The sequence below is a fragment of the Leptopilina heterotoma genome, unplaced genomic scaffold, assembly GCF_015476425.1.
Source record: "Leptopilina heterotoma isolate Lh14 unplaced genomic scaffold, ASM1547642v1 Lhet_183, whole genome shotgun sequence".
NCBI classification, from domain to species: domain Eukaryota; kingdom Metazoa; phylum Arthropoda; class Insecta; order Hymenoptera; family Figitidae; genus Leptopilina; species Leptopilina heterotoma.
Window position 1 is genome coordinate 1,867,224 of NW_025110901.1, and position 23,297 is coordinate 1,890,520.

The 23,297-nt window shown below is 19.7% G+C and overlaps 1 protein-coding gene across 1 annotated transcript in view; it reads right to left on the reverse strand.

The window, feature by feature from the left end:
* Nucleotides 1-23,297, reverse strand: part of LOC122500363 — a 524,819-nt gene that overhangs the window by 403,455 nt on the left and 98,067 nt on the right. Inside the window, exon 2 of the mRNA XM_043609264.1 lies at nt 14,587-14,669. The gene's annotated coding sequence lies outside the window, so the exon portion shown is untranslated. The remainder of the gene's footprint in view (nt 1-14,586; nt 14,670-23,297) is intronic.

Here is a 23,297-nt window from a genome sequence, read left to right on the forward strand (position 1 = left end):
TGAGGATGAGGGATATCTTTAATAGTTATATACTATCGATCGATGTCTCGCTCTGAATTTCTTTTTCTTTTCTTTTGTGTTTATATTTATCGAAACTCCCAGCAAGTTATGCCATTAATTACCCATTGTTATCGTTCTCGAATTATTTTTTTATTTCATCAAAAAATCTAAGAAAATAAGTCCAAAGTACAAAAAAAAACCAAAATATGTAAATTTTTTTTTTTTCAATTTTTAATTCTTTATATTTGTCTTTATTTATGTTCGTAATCAGCGACCTCAAAATTGGTACCATTGACTAATTTTTTCTTTAATTATTCTTTTAAATTTAATAATGAAAATAAATGAAAACATAAATTGTATATTCTTCATTAATGATCAAGTTGTATTTTTTTTACTAATTATTATTACTACTAATAGCTATTAATTATTTTTTTCCTCGTAAAATATTTTTTAATTGTTTTAAAATATTAAATAATATTAAAATTGATATAAAAGTACGATTAATTGACAAATGTTACTTTTTTGATTGTAAAAAGTGAAATATCGAAATATAAAAAAAGAATTTGAAAGAGAGTTCAATGATTAAAATTTATTATCTCACAGAGTGCAGGCAGTGAATCATTAATAGTCACTGACTTTTAAAAATATATATATTGCATATACACTCATCACTTCCTTTTAGAGTGCAGATTGCTTTTAATTTCCATGAACTCGTTATCTTTTTCTTTTAATGAATAATGCAATTGATAATATACAACATATTTCCTGACAAATTTTCACATAATCAATTATACTGATTAAAGAAACTAATTTCTCTATAATGTAACTGTGTGTGTGTATACAAGAGGAGAAAAAAAAAATTACATATCAATTTAAATACAAACAAGAACAATATGTGAACTATACACGCGTGTATTTCTCTCTAGTTTGAAAGATTTATTTTCAGTAATTTAGAACATAAGAATTTACTCACTAATAATTAATATCATTATCATTATAATTATCATTATCTCAAGCAACTATTAAATCAAATCAAATCAAAAAGAAAAATTACAATCAAACAAAATTAAAAAAATTAAAAATAACTATTATTATTATTGTTATTAGACAAATTTAAATAAAAAAATATAATGATAATTTATATTTATAAATTGAATAATAATAAGTAATAATTAATAAATATGTATTTAATAATAATAATATATTTTAAAAATAAATTGTATGTATTTAAAATTAATCAATTTCAAATAATAATAATAATTATTTTTATTATTATTATATTATTATTATACAAATTTATATAAAAATTATAATAATAATTTATATTTATAAATGAAATAACAATAAATAATCATTAATAAATATTTATTTAATAGTAATATAAAATTTAAAATTATACACAAATATATTTCAAATAATAATTATTTTTATCATTATTATTATTATTATTTACTTATAATTATTATTACACAATTTAATTTATTTAATTATTTTTCATAACTATTATAAGCAAACATATAAATAAATTGATCTGTGAAATATATATGATTAATAAAAACAAGAAAAAAGAATTTTAATTTTTCCCAAAATCATTTTTTATACTTCATTTGAAAAATACTCGGAAAAATATTTACTGTCAGAAGAAATTAAAAAAAAATAATATAAAACTCCAAAAAGGACTGATAATAATTAGTAATCATGAAAATGGAAGTTAAACAATATTACGATTTTTCTATAAAATTTTGTAATTTTTGCAGAAAAATCGTAATATTGCTGTTCGATAAAATAATTGTGTATGGAATCAACAAAAAGTAAAATTTACTTCAAAATCATAATATACAAGTTTATAAAAGTTTAATTTTTTATGCATATGGAAAACTTCAAAAAAATTTTTTTTTATTGAAAGTATTGCAATAAGAAAGTATTGTAACAGGAAATAAAAAATATTGAAAATGAAAAAATACGGAAAATACAAAAATTACAGAAAATAAAAAAAATACGGAAAGGCAGAAAATCGAGAAAATGCAGAAAAATAGAAGAAAATACAGGAAATAAAAAATATTGAAAATGAAAAAAATTAAAAATTAATTAAAAAATATAATGTAATAAAATATAATAATTAATAAACAAATTGAATATATTCAATAAAGTAGAAAATCATTTATTTTCTGAGTTTTGTATGAATAAAATCGCTTTTCGATTTTTCTGTTCCGAATAAAAAATTCCTGGTTCACCTTCAGTCAGTCATATATATTTATATATATATACACTTCCATGTAATCGCATTAAATGACTTTCACCGTCAAGGGCCATTGACTCACGAGTACTGTTCACTCAATTCATTGTCTTCTTCAATCGTGGGTCAAACGAAATGCGCGCCAAGAGCTAATTAGTCCAACTATCATAGAATTAGGGAGATATAAGTCCTTCAAATAATAATTGGACTTCCTTTTATGATTTATCGTGAATTTTCCAATTCCATTTGGATTATAAAGTAATTCATTTCAACTATATATATTACACCTTTAAAGTTATTTGCGTCTAACTTTCAATTCATTTTAATTTTTTAAATAACATTAACAAATTTTTAAAATAAAAATATATAAATAAAAAAAAAATTTTTTAAAACCACTGAAAAAGGGATCGTCACGCAAATTTTGGAAAATTTTAAACCCTTCCCCTCTTTTTTCACATTTTTCTTCCCATAGTTCGTCATACTTTGCCGATGCTTTGAAAATATAGAAAAATAATCTTTTTTCTTCCCATGGTTCGCCACCTTTGGGTGTATTTTTTGGTTCAAATAAAAAAAAAATTAGTAAATATAATATTATATAAATTTATAAATTTTACCAGAAATGATAATATTGGAAACAAGAGAAAGTTGGGATATAAAACGTGAAGAATTTTCACTTCTAAAATATCTGATGGGCTGGTGAAAATTGATTGACATCTAATAGTAAATCAATAGCACTATTTCTTCCTTATTTTGAAATTTATGCTTTTGGCACGTTTCAAACAAAAAAAAAAAAAATGAAGTGATTTGTTACCTTAGCTTCTTGGCACGAGGGAAATTCTCGTTAGAATCTATAATGGTACTCAGAAGGCATTGACCTTTTATTTTATTGATTCGATAGCATGAAAAATTGTAGCACTGATCAATAAACTAATGTTCCGCACTATAAATAGAATACTCCAAATATAAACCCTATTTCCAATGCACTTCAAGTATCCAAAAGCAAAAGTATTTTATCAACAGAAAAATTAGAGAAAAGTTCATTGACTCGATTCTGTTATTTATAAAAAAAATTATTTATCTATACCTGTTTATTTAAAATGAAAAGAAAAACAAAAACTTCAGACATTAATTAAATTGGATATAAAATTAAATGTGTCCGTCTATTCACCCCAATAAAATATGGATGAATATTGAAAGTCTATTTTTCGTATAATAGAAATTTTGCATTCAGTGATGAGCGAGGAAAATTCTGTGCGATGTTCATTGGGGAAAATATGTCTGTCAATTATTGTAAGTGGTGTGCATTATTTAATTATTTCAAGATGAGGTTCAGTGAACTCTCGCGTGAAACTCGCGAGCCACACACAAAGATGTGTCTTTAATTTCATAATAGAAGACAATAACTTTTCAACAGATTGTAAAAACACACAGTTATACTGTGTTTAAAAGCATATATCCTCAACGCCATCGAAATTTATGCACATATTTTAGATACATGGCAGGATTCATGTTTTATGCTTCAACTCTCATACCACGTTTAATATTTATATATATCTAAAATGGGACAGGGAAGTGCTGTTTCGAATGAATGAATGAAGGTGCAAACCAGGATATATCAGTGCTTCTTGTCAAAAAAGAGCAAAATAAGTATATTTGTGATCGTGAAGAAAAATTTATCCGTCACAGGAAATTGAATTTTAAAGGCGACAAATCAATTTCAAAGAAAGTTCAATTATTTCTTCAAGACATATGTAACTTTTATTACAGGAGCAAAGATTTTAAAGGACTGATTTTTCTTAATTTTTTCCTATCTCTCAAAATATTCGATTTTTACTATTTTTTTTTTTTTTTTTTTTGAATTTTCTCAGATGAGACAAAATCTGCATAAAAACAATTTTTTTAAACTTTCAAATTTTTCTTCAATTTTATTTTTCAGAGAAGAATTAGATTTGCTTTTAAATTGATAACTTTTAATTATAATAATATGACCAGGCTTGCCACGCTTTTCCTCATTTCAGACAAAACGACTTTTTTCCTGTTCTATTACATTTATTTACGAATTTCTTTAATTGTAGAATTACTCGAAAACATCAATAACTTCTTTTTTTAAATGAATATAATCATTATAATTTTTTTACAGAAATTAAGAATTTCAAAAATTTTAAATTCAATAACATATAATTATAAGAATACTATATTATAAAACTTGATACTATCATTATTTTATATTATAAAAATATTAATACTGTAAATTCTTCAAAATTATTATCATTTCAATTCAATTCTTCATTTCTAGAATTTTAAACTAAAATTCTTCTTTAAATAAATTTTTTAAAATAATTTTTAAAAAAGTTCCTCTTTGAGAATTTTTAAATCCATTTGTTTACACAATTCAATTTTACCTAAAATTTCGATTATTTTCACATTCTTCAATTAAATAAATTATAAATTAAAGACTTGAAATAATTAAAAAAAAAAAAATTCCATTAAACTTTTTGAGAAAAATTAATTCTAAATTTCCTTAAAAATTTTGTCAAGAATTTAATTATTTTTATAGATAATTAAATTAAGGATATTAATTAATTAAGGAATTCAATTATTCTCAAAAATATGAATAAAATTCTTCGAAATAATTCAATTATTTTTAAAATTGACAAAATTCTTCGCATGAATTCAATTGTTTTGAAAATTGATAAAATTCTCAGCAAGAATTCAATTATTTTCGAAAATGAAAAAATTCTTTGTAAATATTTAATTATTTTCAATAATAACTTTTACGTAATTTCGATTATTCTGACATTCTTCAATTAAATATATATTAGAAAATAAAAACATGAAGAATTAAAGAAAAATTCAATTAAACTTTTTTATAAAATGAATTCTACAGAATTGTTAATCAAAAAGTACGAAAAGTTCAAAGTTTCAAAGATTTTAATTTGAAACCTTTTCAAAATTCAATTATTTCTAAAAATTTACGCTATATTGTTTTCAATATTCAATAATAATCTAACATTTTAACTGAAATTCATTTTTAAATTAGTTTTTATTAGAAAATTCTGCGAGAATTCAATTATTTAAATACAAAAATAAATATTTTATTAAATAATTGAATTTTCATAAAGAATTTTATCAAACAAATTTTTAAATAATTGAATTCTCTTGACAAATTATTTAATAAAGTTTTTAAGAATAATTTTATTTTTCGGAAATTTGATTAAAATTTTATTAAAAATAATTGAATTTCTCCAAAGAGAAAAGAGTTTTTAAAACTTTTTTTTTTATAAAAGTTTTTGAAAATAATTGAAATTTTGCCAAGAATTTTATTAAAATTTTTCGGAAAATATTTGAATTTCGGAGAAAAATTTATAAATATTATTGAAATTTTGACGAGAATTTTTGTAAATTGTTGAACAGAGTTAAATTTCTGCGAAGAATTATATTACTTTTGAAAATAATTGAATTCTTGAAACGAACTTTATTAAAATGTCTTTTTAAATAATTGAATTTCTTTGATGAATTTTAATAAAATTTTTAAGAAAAATTTCATTTATCGAGGAATTTCATTAAAATTGTATTAAAAATAAATGAAAGTCTGAGATGAGTTTTATTATTTATGAAAATAATGAAATGTTTGCGTAGAATTTAATAATTTTTTTTAAATAATTGAATTCTATTGAAAAATTTTATTAAAGTAGTAGATTTATTAAAAATCATTGAATTGAGGAAAGTTTTTGAAAATAATTGAAATTTTGACATGAATTTTATTAAAATTGTTGGAAATGATTGAATTTTTTTCAATATAATTTTAATAAAATTGTTTGAAAGAATTCAATTATTTTCATAAATAATAAAACTCATCGCAACATTTCAATTATTTTTCATACAATTTTAAATGAATTCCGCTAAAAACGCAATTATTCTTAAAAATTTGTATCAAATTCTTGGAAAAAATACAATTATTTAAAAAAAATTTGATATCATTTGTTTCTTAGAGTGTAATAATTATTTTCAATTCATTTTTAATAATTACATTTCTTGAATGAATTCAATTATAATCAAAAATTTTAATGCAATTCTTCATAAAAAATTCAATTATTTTAAAAAATGCTGAGAAAGTTCTTTATAAGAATTCAAATTTAAGAAATATTCAATACTTCAATAAATTATTTATTTTTGTATTTAAATAATTGAATTCTTGTAGAACTTTCAAATAAGAATAGATTTAAAATTTTTAAGAATAAGTTTATTTTTCGGAAATTTGATTAAAATTTTATTAAAAATAATTGAATTTCTCCAAAGAGAAAAAAGTTTTTAACACTTTTTTTTAATAAGAGTTTTTGAAAATAATTGAAATTTTGCCAAGAATTTTATTAAAATGTCTTTTTAAATAATTGAATTTCTTTGATGAATTTTAATAAGATTTTTTAAAATAATTTCATTTTTCGAGGAATTTCATTAAAATTGTATTAAAAATAATTAAAAGTCTGAGATGAGTTTTATTATTGATGAAAATAATGAAATGTTTGCGTAGAATTAAAAAATTTTTTTAATATTTGAATTCTTTTAAAAAATTTTATTAAAGTAGTAGATTTTTTAAAAATCATTGAATCGACGAAAGTTTTTGAAAATTATTGGAGTTTTGCTATGAATTTTATTAAAATTGTTGGAAATAATTGAATTTCAAAAAAGAATTTTACTACTTTTGAAAATAATTGAATTTCTACAATCATTTGCAATTGCTTCAAAATTCAATTTCTTTTAGTGTTTTTAATTAAAATTTTTCTATAAATCGATTATTTTTAATAATCAATTAAAAATTAAAATCGCTTGAAACTCGTTACTCGGCGGTTTCCGGTATCGCTGATTACGAATTTGACGTCAGTTTTCAAAAATTCAAAATGGCGGATCCAATATGGCGGACACATTTTGGAAAAATTTATCGCATTCGCTTAAAATTCGTTACTCAGGGATTTTAGAGGTCGCTGACTAGGAATTTGAAATTAATAAAATTTGTCAAAAATCTAAATTCATTAAAATTTCTAATAAAATTCATATTCAATATTGAAATTGAAATTGAAATTGAAAACCGTTTAAAGTTCATTTATTTATGAAAATAAATTGCACAAAACTTAAGTTTGGTGCAAATTTTTATTTAGAAACCAAACTGGAAAAAGTATATGATTTCAATAATTCTTTAAAAAAAAAATAAATTTGAAATGAAAGTGGTAGAATTGACTTTTTCTTGGTTTAAGTGAATGAAGGAAAATGAATGTGTCAACGTGAGATGAGAAATAATGCATGTTTTACTGATTTCTGAGAATTGTTAACCAGATGAAATGATGATTTAACTCGTATTCGAGTTATATATGTGTGAGTATACAGAAGGTATTATATAATTGTGCATAGAAGTATGTACTCTCTCAGTAGACTCGGTTAGGTTAGGTTACTCTGTTTATATAGTCAGATATAGAGAGAAGACATTTTTTTCATCCTTTAGAGGAAATCCTTCCTATACTAATAAGAGCTTAATGAGGTTCATACAACAAACGCAATGACGGATTATTAAAGACACTGGCTTTTATTTTTCCCTCAAATATATATATGAGAACATTTTCGTTTGAAAAATTTTAATCGAAAATCTTTCTTTTCATCAAGTAAATTGTCTCTTGTTTGTAAATATTTAAATCGTTGTCTTTTTATTTTTAAATTTTTACAGAAAGTCTCAGGATTGACACAGATCAGTGAAATCGGGGAAATTTGGGGAAAAGTCAGGGAAAGTAAAATTGGTCAGGAAAAAATCAGGTTTTTATCAAAAGTAGTGAAAAAATATTTCAATTATGTTCAGAATTTTTAAAAAAATTTTAGTCAAAATTTCAATTATCTGCTTTAGAAATAATTAAATTCTTCTCCGGAAATTCAATTATTTTCAAGAAAATTTTAATAAAATTCTTGGCAAAATTTCAATTATTTTTAAAAATTTTCCCAATTCAATGATTTTTAATATCTACTATTTTAATAAAATTTTCCAAAAGAATTCAATTATTTAAAAAAAATTAATAAAATTCTACACAAATCTTCAATTTTTTTCATAAAATAATACAAATTTCACAAGAATTCAATTATTTGCAAATTATTTTCATAAATTATTCAATTATTTTCATAAATAATAAAACTCATCAGAGAATTCAATTATTTTCATAAATAATAAAACTCATTGCAGAATTTACATTATTTTTTAATACAATTTTTAATCGAATTTCTCGAAAAATGTTCTTAAAAATTAAAATTAAATTCTTAAAAAAATTTATTAAAATTCGTCAAAAGAATTCAATTATTTTAAAATTTATTAATAAAATTCTTTATGAGAATTCAATTTTAAAAAATATGCAACTATTCAATTAATTGTTTTTTTTGTGTTCAAGTAATTAAATTCTCGTAGAATTTTCTACAATAAAAATTGATTTAAAAATGAATTTCAGTTAAAATTTTATATTATAATTGATTTAAAAATGAATTTCAGTTAAAATTTTATATTATAATTGATTTAAAAATGAATTTCAGTTAAAATTTTGTTTTTATTTTCTAATATAAATTTAATTGAAGAATTTACGAATAATTGAAATTCGTAAAATTGAATACTGTAAACAAATGGATAGGAAAATTGTCAAAGAATTTTTTCGAAAAATATTAAAAATAATCGATTTAAAGAAGAATTTTAGTAAAAAATTCTTGAAAAGAATAATTGAATTAATAATGAAAATAATTGAATGTTGCAAAGAATTTTATTAAAATGCCTCAAAATAATTAAATTTAAATTTTGTCGACTGAATTCTTTCAAAGAATTTTTTATGTAAATAATTGAATTCTTGGGAAGAATTTAATTAAAATCTAAAAGAATAATTGAATAATTTCAAAAAAAAATTTAATTAAAATATTTGAAATTAATTGAATTCCTGTGAAAAATTCTAATATTTTTGTAAATAATTGAATTCTTTTAAAGAATTTTAAAAAACATTTTTTTAAACAATGGATTTTTTCACGGAATTAAAATTAAATTTTTAAGAATTTAATTTAATTTTTAATTTAATTTCGGGGAATTCATTTCGAATTGTATTAAAAATAATTGAAATCCTGTAAAGAATTTTATTATCTATGGAAATAATTGAATTCTTGCAACTAATTTCAATGGATTTTTTAAATAATTGAATTTTTTTGAATCATTTTATGAAAATTTAGAAGAATAATTTATTTAAAATTGTATTAAAAATAATAACATTCTTTCAACTAATTTCAATGAATTTTTTTAAATAATTGAATTTCTGTGAAAAATTTTATTACTTATGAAAGTAATTGAATTCTTGCGTAGAATTTTATTAAAATATTTGTAAATAATTGAATGTTTTTGAATCAATTTATAAAAATTTCAAAGAATAATTCAATTATTTAGAATAATCTATTTAAAATTGTATTAAAAATAATTGAGTTTTTGTGTTGAATTTTCTTATTTATGAAAATAATTGAATAGTTGCTAAGAATTTTATTAAAATTTTCAAAAATAATTGAATTTCTGAGAAGAATTTTATTATTTATGAGAATAATTAAATTATTGCGAAAAATTTTATTAAAATGTTTAAAAAGGAATTGAAGTTCAGTAAAAAAAATTTGTTATTTTTGAAAATAATTGAATTTTGTAAAGAATTTTATAAACATAGTTTTAAATAAATAATTTTTTCGAAATGTAATAAATATTATGGAAATTTTATTTTGGATAATTGAATTCCTTTTAAAAACTTTATTTGTGAAAATAATTGAATTCTTTGTTGAGTTTTATTGTTTATGAAAATAATTGAATTATTGAGAAAAATTTTATTCAAAATGTTTAAAAAGAATTGAATTTCTCTAAAAAATTTTGTTATTTTTGAAAATAATTGAATTCTTCGTAAGAATTTTATAAACATTCTTTTAAATAATTAATTTTTTTCGTAGTATAATAAATATTATGAAAATTTTGTTTTAAATAATTGAATTCTTGTGGAAAACTTTATTTGTGAAAATAATTGAATTTTTCGATTGATTAATTTAAAATAGTATTAAAAATAATTGAAATTTTTCGATGAGTTTTATTATTTATGAAAATAATTGAATTCTTGCTTGGAATTTTATCAAAAAATTTTTAAAATTTGAATTTCCATGAAAATTGTATTTATTAGTGAAATTAATTGAATTATTGGGAAGAAAGAAAAGAAAATTTTTTATAATTTTAATGATTTTCTTTTCTGCAATTTATATAATGAAATAAGTAAACAATTCCATTCTCGGAAGGAATAAACTAAAATAGACTATAAAACAGGATATAAATTGCCTTAAGTTATTAAAAGCGCAAAAAGCAAAAAAAAAAAAATGATATTCTAACAAATTCTCTTTAAACCACAAATTAAAAACTAGGTTAACCTAATCACAAACATTATAGATTAAAAAAGAAAAGTTTAAAAAAAAATTGAAAATTTTATGAATCAATAATGTAGAAAAAAAAATTTCCGCGAATATTATAGTGACCCAGTTATTTCAAACATTTTCCATGTTTCATCATTTAAATTTTTATTTTCCACGTTCTTGCGAGTGGTTCTCTCTTTTTTATACCTAGTCATATTTTTTTCTATCCTCTAGAATACTCTTGAAACATAAGGAGACTCTGTTTAAAAATGAAATGAATTAAAAAGATGCTTTTATGAGTAAATATAGGTATACATTCGAGAATTATATTCTTGTCTATAAACTCAAGTTTATTGCCACTTGTGGACATTTTTAAATTAATGTGGAGACGAGAAATATAAAATCTTGCAAATGCGATGAAAAATTCAAAGATATAATATCAAAATTATTTTGCATTTTTCTATTTAGATTATTTTTTTATACTCTCTGAAATACTTAAAAAAAATATTTTGCTTTTTAGCTGTTAACTTTTTATGGATTCAAAAATATTATGAAACATTGAATAATATTCGTCGGTTATTATAGTTTATCAGGGTTAGCACAAAAATTTAATTTTATTCTTCTCTGACTTTTTTCTAATTTCCAAATAAAATTTTAACTCTTTTTCTGGACTATAAAGAATATTTTCATTCACTTTCAAAATAATTAGATGCTCAAAAAAAATTTTCTATTACATTTCTTTACGAATTTCTTCAAAAGTAAAATTATTTCAAAACATCAATAACTTCATTTTTAAATAAATATTTAATCATTATTATTTTTCCAGAGAAATTAAAATTTCAAAATCAAATCTTTTTGAAATCGATTTGATTCGAAATTATTTTCATGATTTAAATTCAATTATTGTTTTCTAGAATTTTTAACAAAAATTCTTCTTTAAATCAATTATTTTTAATAATTTTAAAAAAAAAGTTCTTTGAGATTTTCAAATTCCGTTTGTTTACAATTCAATTTTACAAAAATTCGATTATTCAAAAATAAAAAAATTTTGGTTAAATTTTTTCAAAACAATGAATTCTACAGAATTTTTAGTTAAACGTATCAAAAATAGAGATTTTTAAAAATTTTAATTTTAAACCTTTTTAAAATTCAATTGTTTCTAAAAATTCATGCTCTAATGCTTTTATAATATATTAATATTCAATTATGTATTATCTAAAATTTTAACTAAAATTCAATTTTTAAATCAATTTTTATTAGAAAATTCTTCGAAAATTCAATTTTTAAATCAATTATAATAAGAAAATTCTTCAAAAATTCAATTATTTAACTGCAAAAAAAATTTATTGAATAATTGAATGTATCTTAAAATTCAATTCCCATAAAGAATTTTACAAACGAATTTTTAAATAATTGAATTCTTTCGACGAATTTCAATAAAATTTTTAAGCATAATTTAATTTTTGGAGGAATTTGATTGAAAATGTATTAAAAATAATTGGAATTCTGTGATAGGTTTTAATATTTAAGAAAATAATTGAATTCTTAGAAAAAATTTACTATTTAAGAAAATAATTAAATTATTAAAAAAATTTATTAAACAAGAAAATAATTGAATTATTAAACTAATAATTAATTGCGTAAGTATTAAGTATAATTAATTAAGTAAAAATATTAAGTAATAAGAACTTACTAATGAATTGACAATTGTTTCGTGAAAAATTCTGGGAAAATTCAAATAAAAAAAAAATTTTATTATTTATGAAAATAATTGAATTACTGCAAAGAAATGTATAAAAAATTTGTCAATAATTAATTTCCTGTGAAATTTTTATTATTTATTAAAATAATTAAATGCTTTCTTATAATTTTATAAAATTTTTTGTTAAATAATTGAATTCTTTTGGAGAATTTTATTAAAATAGTATAATATTGAAAATCATTGAGTTAAGAAAAATTTTTGAAAATAATTGAATTTCAGAAAAGAATTTTACTATTTATAAAGATAATTGAAATTTTTATGAGATTGAGGACAATTTTTGAAAATAATTAAAATTTTTCCAAATAATTTTATTAAAATTTTTTAAAATAATTTAATTTCCAGAAGAAAATTTTATTACTCATAAAGATAATTGAAATCTTCATAAGAATTTTTAGAAGATTTTTGAAAATAATTGAAGTAGATATTGAGAATCATTGAATTAGGAGAAATATTTACAAAATAATTGAAATTTTGACATGAATTTTATTAAAATTTTTTAAAGTATAATTGAATTTTATTACTTTTGATAATAATTGACTTTTGTCGAAGAATTTTGCTATTCATTTATAAAGATATTTGTAATGTTAACGACAATTTTTTTTTAGAATTTTTGAAAATAATTGAATTTTCTGCGAAGAATTTTACTAATTTTAAAAATAATTGAATTTTTGCGAAGAATTTTATTAATTTTGAAAATAATTGACTTCCACCGAAAAAAACATTTGACTTTTTCGATAATAATTATACAAATTATACTTTAAATAATCGAATTCCTGTGAAATTTTTATTTTTTTGAAAAATAATTGAAAATTCGTGTAGAATTTTATTAAAAATTTTGTTTTATAATTGAATTCCTTTGGAAAATTTTATTAAAATAGTAGAATATTGAAAATCATTGAATTAAGAAAAAATTTTCAAAATAATTGAAATTTTGACATGAATTTTATTAAAATTTTTGAAAATAATTGAATTTTGACGAAGAATTTTGCTATTCATTTATAAAGATATTTGTAATGTTGACGATAATTTTTTTTCGATTTTTTGAAAATAATTGAATTTCTGCGAAGAATTTTACTAATTTTGAAAATAATTGAATTTTACAATGAATTTTATTAAAATTCCTGAAAATAATGTTCGGTTAAATAATTTCTCAAGAAAAAGAAAAATCTATCCTTTGTATTGCTTCTAAGTATAAAATTATTTTTTCATTGTCAGTTCTAATTTCTAAAAAATCAAGCTCCGGAAAAAATTTGATTTAAATAAAAAAAAATCGTATTTTTTGTATGTTTTTATAAAAAAAAACATCATTTTTAACAGCTCTGCTAAATAACCAATTGGTACCAACTGGTACCAATTGGAATGCAATGACTTGAAAAATTTTTTACATTATGTGACAAAAATATCATTAAGTAATATTTACTTAATGATATTTTTGTCAAATAATGTAAAAAAACTTTATTGATTCAAATAGGTAATAAATATTAATTTAATAATAAATTTAATCATAAAAAATTGTAATTTGAAAATTTTTTTAAAATTTTCAAATAATTTAAAAAAATAATGTAATATTTACTTGATGATAAATTTTAATAAAAAATTTTAATTTAAAAAATTTTTCAAAATTTTTAATAATTTAAAAAAAATAATGCCTGAAAAAATGATAAACATCAATAATTGTCAATTTGGAAAAATTGCAAAAAACTTTAATCACACTTGTCATTGACAATGATTTCCTATTGGGTTTAAAGACTTCAATTTAAATAGGACGAAATTCCTTCATTTTCTATTGCTTTCTCGTTAAATTGCTTCGTCTCGAAAGTAATCACCATCGTTTACTCAACAGCTATACACTTAACTCGATCACAAATGCACTAAAGACTTTTATTCATTGAACTGAATCTTTCATTTTCCCCCTCAACAATGAACAATTTGTAACGACTATTAAAAACCATAGCCAATATTATATATATTGTCTTCTAGACATAATCAATTTCTTTTGCAACATGAAAGCAGGAAATAATAAAAAATATTTCAAATAAAAACACTACAGTAACAATATTTGAAAAAAACATAATAAAATATAAAAATATATAAACGAAATTAAAAAGAAATATTCGTAATATTTTCCAATAAAATTTTAATAAAATCAACGAACCTCGTGTGTGTGTGTGTTGAAAGAATTCGATGACCTAGATTATTTTTTTATATAAATCTGACCCAGATGGAAAATTTAATCTCCTGCAACAGAAATTATAAATTACAATTAGCATTATCCGGAAATTCTCTGTGATAAATTAGTGGAAAATTTTTATTAAATTTTTGTAAAATATTTCGAGTTATAAAAAACCATTCAGAGGACAATATAGTAATTAATATTATCAGCGTTGCAACAAAAATTTGATTTTATTTTTCTCTGACTTTTCCAGACAAAAATTTGACTTTTTCCCTGATCATAAAGAATATTTTATTTTACTCCAAAAACAATTGTATGTACAAAAAATGTATTTTCAATACATTTATTTTCGAATATCATTAATTCTAAAATGATTCAGAACATCAATATAGATTTTTCTACTTTAACAACCAGAGAAAAATTTTATTTAAACCAATAATATACAAAATAATTTATTTGTATTAAATAAAAGAATATTTCCCTCAGAGCCAATTTTATTTGTTTTAAATAAAAATTTTATTCGACATGAAAAAAGCTTTTATTTAAACCGAATAAAATTTATTTGAATCAAATAAAATGTCTATTTGGCTCTGAGTCAAATATATCGGTTTTCTGGGTGAACTTCACTAAAAATTATTTTCTACATTTCAATTCAATTGTTTTTTTTCAAATATTCAGATAAAATTCTTCTCTAAATCAATTTTTTTAAAATAATTTTTAAGAATGGTCCTTGAGAATTCAATTATTTAATCAATGAAAAAATTGTCACCTAAATTATTATTTCTAAAATCAAGTTATTTACTATATTCAATTTTATGAAATTGCAACAATTTGAAAATTCTTTATTAAAATATAAATTCAAAAATTCAACTAAAAAATTATTAAAATTCAAATTTTCTAGAACATGAATTTTAAACATTCTGAATGTTTTAAAATTACTTTTTGTATTTTTTGTAACTTTTTTTATAATTTAGAATCTGAAATAATATAATTCTTGCATAGACTTTTATTTAAATTTTTGAAAAAATTGAATTTTTTTAAAGAATTTTATAGAAATTTTTGGAAATAATTCAATTCTTACAAGGAATTTAATTATAATTGAAATGAAAATAATAATTGAATTCTTTATAAAGAGTTTTACAAAAATTTTTGAAAATAACTGACATCTTGCAATTTTTTTCGACGAATGCAATTAAAAATTATATTGAAAATAATTCAATTCTTTTGAGAAATTTTATTAAAATTATATTGAAAATAATTGAATACTTTTTAACAATTTTATTACAATAATTTTGAAAATAATTGAATTTCTGAGAAAAATTTTTCTATTTAAGAAAATAATCGAATTCTTGCAAAGATTTTAATAAAAATGTTCTGAAAATAATATATAATAATAAAATTAGTAAAAAAATTAATTTTTAAAAATTTTCAATTTAAAATTATTCTAAAATTGAAGTTACTGTTTTAAATATAATAAACTTTACATATCGATAAAAAATATTCACTGTTTTTCTTATCCTGATAATAACTCCAATTTTAAATTTTTATCATATTCAATTATTTTCCAAATGTTTATGAAATTCAATTATTTTCCAAATTTTTATTAAATTCAATTATTTTCCAAATTTTTATTAAATTCAATTATTTTCTAAATTTTTAGTTAAAATTCTTCAAAAATTCGATTATTTGTAAAAATAATTTTTGAATGTAAAAAAAATAACTTTTTTTCAAATATAAAATTTATTTCAATTAAATTTGACAAAATTTCCAATTAATTCGAAATTTAAATAAAAATTTTTAATTTTTAAGAGAATTTTTCTATATTCCAAAAAAATTTAATGAAAATTTTTCAAAAGATTAATTTTTTTTATAATTTTGTAAATTAAATTATTTTTACTGGAATAATTTTTGTTCAATAATTATATATAAATACTTATTTATTTTCTCCCTGGAATTTAGATTTTAAATAATTTCAATTTAAAAGTTTTTTGAAATTTATCTTTTTCTAAAAATTGATATTATTTTATAGTCATTTTTAAAATTCAATTTTAATCTGAAGTTGTAAGTGAAATTAATTTTGAATATCAATTTTTATTAGAAAATTCCACAAGAATTCATTTAATTAAATATAAAAATAAATAATTAATAGAATAATTGATTATTTCTTAAAATTGAATAAGAATTTTATTAACATTTTTAAAAATAATTAAATTCTCAAACATTTCTTTAGAAAAAATTGATATTTTCTTAAAAATTAGTAACTAATAATTTTATTATTAAAGTTTATTAAAATATTAAAAAATTGAATTCTTTTGAAGAGTTTTATCAGATTTTTCGAAAATAATTAAATTTGTTTGACTAAATTCTTTAAATCTATTAAAAAACAACTAATTATTTTTTTTTTAATGAAAATTTACTTTTTATTTAAAGTTTAAAATTAATTAAATTTTTTCAACAAATTTCTCTCAAGCTTTTAAAATAATCGTTTTTGTTAATAAATGTAAACAAAAAATTATATTAAATATTTTCAAGAAAAAATTGAATTCCTGATAAGAATTTTTTTTTGTTAATAAAAATAATAAAATTTTTGTGAAGAATATTGAATTACAATTTTTGAAAGTAATTCAATTTTTTTGACTAATTTCTTTAAATCTTTTGAAAATAATGTAGTTTTTTCTAAATAATTTAAAATAAAAATTTTTTAAATTCTTATATTTTACGAAGAATTTCTCTAAATTTTTTTTTAAATAATAGTGTTTGTTAGTTATTGCAGTTAAAAATTGTATTATTGAATTTTATTCACATTTTCTTTTGGGAAATAATAGAATTCTTTTAAAGAATCTTATTAGAATTTATCCAAAAATTGATTTTTTTCGAGAAAGTTATTATTATAGTTATTAAAATTGTATTGAAATTGATTGAATTCCTGAGAAAAATTTTATTATTTATGAAAATAATTGAATTCTCACTAGGAATTTTTATTAAATCTTTTTAAATAATTGATTTCTTGTGAAAAATATTATTAGTTTTAAAAATAATTGAATTCTTGCGAAAGGTTTTTGAAAAAATATTTGAAACTTTGAATTGTTTTAAAGAATTTTATTAGAATATTTGAGAATAATTAAATTAATTCTTTTATTTCAACTATTAGCAGATTTAAATTTGTGCAAAGTTTCAAACAAAAAAAAATGAATAAAGTAGCTTTTTGTGTCACAAATTTTAAAAAAAGTATCCTAATAGTAGCTAATTGTAATAAAAAGTAGTAAATAGTAGGTTTTAGTAAATTAGTGCAAAGCCTGAAAAAATAATTTTTAAAAATTTTTTTCTTAAAAATAAGGAGAAAATTGTATGATTTTAGGTGTTTTAGGGGATTTTAATAATTTAGGGAGATAAAAAAGGGGGAAAAAGAGGATTAAGTAAAAAAGGGTCTAAGTAACTAAAATGTTTCAAGCAAATGATTTTTAAAAAAATTTTATTGTTAAAATAAAAATGAATGGAAACTGGGTCATCCTCTGAAGATCCAAAAAAATATTCTACTCATAAACAAATTTGAAGCTTGAAAAAAAAGGAATGCCAGCTCATTGAAAGTCAATATTCATCTGTCAATGGATATAGGAAGGAAACTGAGAAAAGAGGGGAGATGAGGAATGATTGTAAGCCATCGAGAAATACGGACATTAATCGACGTTTTATAATACATTCAACAATGTCAGTGAGCGTCCATTGTTTACATCAATGACGATAGTCACGCTATTAAAAAAAAACCTATTGTAAGACATCAGAAAAATTTTTTTTATATATACAACCATGAAAACAAATTTCAAGTACACATTCTAAACTCATTTCCAATTAATCCACCGAATACCTAATCATTTTCAATCTTTTCAAAAACTAGGCTCTCAAAAATAAAGTTAAAAAAGACACCGTCACAAAAAAATTCTCACTTTGTTTCATTTAATCTTTTTGATCAAAATGAAACAAAGTGAAAATTTTTTCTACAAAATTTTCTAGAAAATAAATCATTTTTTATGATTTATTTTCTTCTTGGCATCTTTTTACACGATGAAACGTATTTTATGTATCTTCTAATTTGGAAACTAGTCAGAGTGTATCAAATCATAAGTTGATAGTGTCAAGTGAGTATAGTTCAGTAACTATATCAATCAACCAAAAAAGTGAAGGTCAACAGAATCAGAAGATAAGTCAACTAGACAAAACAACCAGCAGTCAACACCTATTTTACAGTGGCTTACAAGAAACTTTCACTTAATCGGTCTAGACATCACGTCTCCGAAATACAAGCATACAATCTATTTATAGTCTTTTGTTACTCCCGAGGAAAAATTTTTACAATTAGTTAATATAACTAGGTTAATTAATTTAAAAGTCAACTTTCGGAAAATATTTATTTTTTCTATTCATATATCATTAATATTTTCCTAAAGTACTTTTTTACATACACTGTAAAAAGTAAATTTTACTTTCAGTCCACTTTTGACTAAAATCGTTTACATTAGAAACATTTTTGACTGAATTTTAGCCATGAGAGTATTATTTTAAGTCCTAACATAGACTTAATCCAGTTTTAAGCTTAAAAGTAGGCTATTTTTCAGCTTAAAAGTAGATTAAGTCAATTTAAAATCATACTCTCAAGAATAAAATCTAGTCAAAAATGGTGCTATAATGTAAACGATTTAATAGTCAAAAGTGGGCTGAAAGTAAGATTTACTTTTTACCTAATCCCCTTTTTTACCTTTTCCCCTTTTTATCCCCATAATAAATTTATAAAATCCCCTAAAACACCTAAAATCATACATTTTCTCCCCTTTTCCCCTTATTTTTAAAAAAAACTTTTAAAAATTGTCATTTTTTGTATAAGTTAGAAAATTTGTTAGTTACGCTTGAAGAAACAAATTTTTACTTTTCGCAAACTTTGGAAAATTTTTGGTTTTTGTAAACTTAATAATCTTTCTATTTTATTTCTCAGAGTCTTTAAACTTGAAAATTTTTTCATAAAAAGTAACAAATGTAAAATAACTTTTACTTCTAAGAAAAATGCATATATATAGTTTGGAATTTTTGACAAATTGTATTATTTACAGAATAAGTTTTACAAAATTCAAAGTATATTTTACTAATTTTCAATTATAAGTTTCCTAAGGATATTAATTAAAATTTACTTCTGGAAATAAAGACTTTTAATATAGTTATTAACTATTTTCAATGTTGTCTTTTAAATAAAATTTACTCAAATTTTTCCTCGTACATTACAATTAGCTATTAAAAATTCTTATTTTTAGAGTAAATTTCCCTGATTTTCAATCAAAATTTTGAATTTTTCCCCGACCCTAAAAAATATCTTGATTCAATTAAAAAATTATTACAGTTACTCCAAAAAATGTTCTATTACATTTATTTACAAATATCTTTAATAGTAAAACTATTCGAAAACATAAATAGCTTCTTATTTTTAAACAAATATTTAATCATTATTATTCCATAGGAATTAAGATTTTCAAAAATTTCAAATTTGCCAAAATTAAATTATTTTTAAATAAAATTTTAATAAAACTTCACGAACAAATACAATTATTTTCTAAAATTTTTAAAAATCCTTCGAAATAATTCAATTATTTTTTTAAATAGCAAATATTTGCAAAAATTTAATTATTGTCAAGAAAAAATCACGAATGAATTCAATTTTTTTTTTCTTAATTCGTCATAAAATCTTTGCAAAAATTCAATTATTTTCTAAAGAGTCCAAATTTTTTGAAACATTTTAATAATTTCTTCGCAACAATTCAATTTTCTTTATGAATAGTAAAATTCTTTGCAAAAATTCAATTATTTTTAATACAATTTCAATAATATTTCATGAAAGAATTTAATTTTTAAAAAATGTTTAATATTTTTCGAAAAAATTCAATTATTTTCTAAAATTTTAATAAATCGTTCGAAATAATTCAATTTAATTTATAAACAGTAAAATTCTTTGCAAAAATTTTAATAATATTTTTCAAAAAAATTCAATTATTTTATAAAATTTTAATAAATCGTTCGAAACAATTCAATTTAATTTACAAACAGTAAAATACTTTGCAAAAATTTTAATAATATTTTTCGAAAAAATTCAATTATTTTCTAAAATTTTAATAAAATCCAATAATTAAATGTTTAATTTCAATTATTAACAAACAGGATTATTTCAAAAACTTGAAAGCAATTGTTCATAAAATTCAATTATTTTCAAAATTTGTAATTAAAATTATTAAAGAAACTTCATAATTTTAAAAAATTAAAAGAAATTCTTCAAAAAGAATTTAATTAGATTTTTCAAAAATTTTAAACTAAATTCTTGGCGAGAATTCAATTATTTTTTCCTAAATAATAAAAATCTTCGAAGAAATTCAATTATTATCAAAATTTTTTGTTAAAATTCTTTGCAAAAATTCAATGATTTTTAAAATTAATTTTTTAAAATTGAAAATATTTTTAAAAAAAATTATTAAAAAAAGTTAGAAAAAAAAATGCAAACAACAACTAACTTTACAGAGATTACCGGAATACAACGATTATTAATATATAGATTGTACAAAAATTCAATTATTTAAATACAAAAATAAATAATTTATTGAATAATTGAATTTTTTTAAAAATTGAATTCTCGTAAAGAATTCTATCAACAAATTTATAAATAATTGAATTCTTTTTATAAAATTTTATAAAATTTTTTTTTTGAATAATTACAATTTTTGAGAAATTCGATTAAAATTTTATTAAAAATAATTGAAATTCTGTGATGAGTTTTATTATTTATGAAAACAATTGAATTCCTAAAAATATTTTTTTTTTATGAAAATAATTGAATCTCTGTAAATAATTTTATTATTTATGAAAATAATTGAATTAATGCAAAGAAATATATGAAAAATACTTGCAAATAATTGATTTTCTATGAAATTTTTATTATTTATGAAAATAATTAAATGTTTACTTAGAATCTTATTAAATTTTCGCCTAGAATTCTAATAACATTTCAAAATTGAATTGAAATTGAATTTCTGAAATAATTTGTAAATTCTCGAAAATTCAATTCTTTTTAATGTTTTTAACTAAAATTCTTCTGTAAATCTATTATTTTTAATAATTGAAAAAATAAATATTTAAAAAATTTAACGAATTTGAGAAAAGTTTGAATTATTAAAATTTTTCAATAATCTAAATTCAAGCCTGTAAAATTTAAAACATAATGAATTTCGGGGTTTGCTGACATTGAACTGCTAGGTTTACTAACATTTTTTTAAAATTAAAAGCGAAGAACGTTACTTTTAATTTTTAAAATGAGAGAAAAAATTTTAATCTTTTTTAATCTGGCTCAAAGTAGGTACTCATTTTATGTGCGCACGTATGACCTACAATTTTTAAAAAATCATCTCTAAAGCTATTATAGAATGAAAAATTTAAGAAAATATAATTTCTAGATTCAGAATCAAAAAACAAAAGATAAGCCATAAATTGAATATATATGAAAAAATTTTTTATTATTAAAACACTTTGTTCATGAGAAAATATCTGATAATAATAAAAAATGTAAATGAATAAATGTAATATTATTAAATAATTAATAATTAATATTATTAAATGTATATTAATAATGAAAATAAGAAATAAATAAATAAGTGTAAAACAATATAAATACATACACCCAAGAAAACTGAAAAAGATATATTTGGCTCAGAGCCAACTAGACTTTTTATTTGCTTTAAAAAAAATTTTATTTGGTTTAAAAATAAAATTTTATTTGGTTCAAATAAAATTTTATTCGGTTCAAATAAAAGTTTTATTCATGCCGAATAAAATTTGTATTTAAAACAAATAAATAATCTAGTTGGCTCTAAGACCAAATTAATATACTTTTATTTAACTCAAATAAATTATATTTCATTTAAATATATCTTAATTTTTCTGAGTGCAAGGTATATCAAAATGAATGCTAATTAGTGTTCTTTAAATAATACAATAACGTCAATTATGAATAAATCATATAGAATCAATTAAATTCATAAATCATAACAAATCAACTAATAAACGAGCAGTTAATAATAATAAATTTCATGAAGAAAATGTGGCTCGAAGAGGAACACTATGTGGCTCTGCTATGTGGAAATATAATTCATATTCAATTGTATTTACCATTAATTCAAGCTTCGTATGTTAATTAGTATTTACGTTCAAAAAGGGTTAATCTAGCCATATTGGCATTGATAACCAATGAGACGTAATTGAACATCCTAATGGTATTTCAATACACTACATATATGTATAATATATAAATTTATGATATGAATCAAGAGAGGCGAAAATGTCATTAAAATTGTAAATAAATGAAAATGCTTGGAATTCAGCGCGATTATCTTGATTGTCAAATTTTACCAATCATATATGCATGTACTCGACAACAATTATGTGTTTATTATTGAACTACTAAACAGTTGCATAGCACACACCAAGTTGATAGACTTTATGGTATATAGAACATTCCCGCGGATGTCGGCAACAGAAGTCAACTGCACCATCAGAAATCTAATTGAATGGAAGTCCTTTATTGGTTTCAAGTTAAAGTGATTATTTCTTGTTCCACTAAGCACGTGATTATAATATGAAAAATTGTTTCACAAACTAATGACAATATT